We start from the raw sequence: 2,302 nt of genomic DNA, 5'->3' as shown, positions 1-2,302 counted from the left end.
CTGGCCGAGCGCAGTGGCTCATGCCTGTAATCCCAGCACTTTGGGAGGCTGAGGCAGGTGGATCACTGGAGGTCAGGAATTCGAGAACAACCTGACCAACATGGTGAAATCCTGTCTCTACTAAAAATACAAAAAATTAGCCAGGCATAGTGGTGGGTGCCTGTAATCCCAGCTACTAGGAAGGCCGAGGCAGGAGAATCACTTGAACCCTGGAGATGGAGGTCGCAGTGAGCCAAGATCGCCCACTGCACTTGAGTACTTACTGTTTGGTAAAGATTGTTTTCATGTATTGGCATATATATATATATATATATATATATATATATATATATCTCCATCCATATATAGAAGATAGATAGATAGATAGATAGACAGATTTAATTTTATTTTTTTTGAGACAGAGTCTTACTGTGTTGCGTGGGCTGGAGTGCATGGCATGATCTTGGCTCACTGCAACCTCCACCTCCCAGGTTCAAGAAATTCTCCTGCCTCAGCCTCCCAAGTAGCTGGGATTACAAGCATGCACCACAATGCCCAGCTAATTTTTTTTTTTTTTGTATTTTTAGTAGAGACGGAGTTTCACCATGTTGATCAGCTATTTATATATTTTTTGAGACAGAGTCTTGCCCTGTTGCCCAGGCTACATTGCTGTGACGCGATCACAGCTCACTGCAGCCTCTACTTCCCGGGTTCCGGTGATCCTCCCACCTCAGCCTCTCAAGCAGCTGGGACTACAGGCATGCGCCACCACCCCTGGCTAATTGTTTTGTATTTTTTGTAGAGATGGGGTTTTGCCATGTTGCCCAGGCTGGCCTTGAACTCCTAGGCTCAAGCGATCCTCCCAATTTGGCCTCCCAAAGTGCTGGGATTACAGGCACCTTGGCCAGACGGCTAATTTAAGCTGATTTATTCTTCGCAGTAGGGCCATAGTAGGTACTATTATCATCTCTATTTTGCAGAGGAAGAAGCTGAGGCACAATGTTAAGTGCAGAAATATTATGTAAGGAGGAAATGGGGAATCAACAGTGTTCCAGGCAGAAGGAGAATCACATGCAAAACCTAGAAGGCCGGGGAGAGCCTGGCTTTGTTGGCTTTTATGCAGCAACCAGAGAAAGCACCTTCTTCCGGCCACACTGGGCTCGTATCCCACACACGCCAATCAAGTGTTTCGGTTCAGCCCACAGTGGAAGGGACAGAGCCAGAATTTGAACTCGGGGCTGTCTGACTTCCAAATCCATGACAACCATATCAAGTAAATTTTCTCAATATTGAGTCAAGTGGGGAGAGAGTTCTTCCCTTTCTGTCACCCATATATTTCTGGTTTTTTGTTTTTTGGGTTTTTTGAGACAGAGCCTCACTCTGTCGCCCAGGCTGGAGTGCAGTGGCATGATCTCGGCTCACTGCAGCCTCTGCCTCCCAGGTTCAAGCAATTCTCCCACCTCAGCCTCCCGAGTAGCTGCGATTGCAGGCATGTGCCACCATGCCCAGCTATTTTTGTATTTTTAGTAGAGATGGGGTTTCACCATGTTGGCCAGCCTGGTCTCAAAATCCTGACCTCAAATGATCCGCCAGCCTTGGCCTCCCAAAGTGCTGGGATTACAGACGTGAGCCACTACATGCCGGCCATATACTGACAGAGGTTGTTAATACCCTCACAATACATAATTCAAGGATGAAATAATGAGATCACAGAAATTTTTACTAGATTAGAAAAAGAAGGCATCATTAGGCAAACCTATGTCCCTACATGTCACTAGTGTGGCCAGAAGGAAAATGGAAGTTGACAACAGACAAAAATAAAAATATAATGTGTAAAACAAAATAATGTGCAAAACAAAAAATGTAGTAAGCTCTTATCTAACACATTAGAAATCACAGAAAGGGTCAGGTGCTGTAGCTCATGCGCATAAGCCCAGCACTTTGGAAGGCCAAGGCAGGATCACTTGAACCCCAGTTTGAGATCAGTCCAGGCAACATAGTGAGACCCCCTCTCTACCAAAAAGGCTGGGGGCGGTGGCTCACGCCTGTAATCCCCAGCACTTTGGGAGGCCGAGGTGGGCGGATCACCAGTTCAGGAGATCAAGACCATCCTGGCCGACATGGTGAAACCCCGCCTCTGCTAAAAATGCAAAAATTTGCCGAGTGTGGCAGTGCACACCTGTAGTCCCAGCTACTCAGGAGGCTGAGGCAGGAGAATTGCTTGAACCTGGGAGGCAGAGGCTGCAGTGAGCCAAGATGGCGTCACTGCACTCCAGCTTGGCGACAGAGTGAGACTCCGTCTCCAAAAAAAAAAAAAAAAAAA

This window comes from Theropithecus gelada, chromosome 1 (genome assembly GCF_003255815.1).
Source record: "Theropithecus gelada isolate Dixy chromosome 1, Tgel_1.0, whole genome shotgun sequence".
NCBI classification, from domain to species: domain Eukaryota; kingdom Metazoa; phylum Chordata; class Mammalia; order Primates; family Cercopithecidae; genus Theropithecus; species Theropithecus gelada.
The sequence above is the reverse complement of the archived record's forward strand: the minus strand, read 5'-3'. Positions refer to the sequence as shown.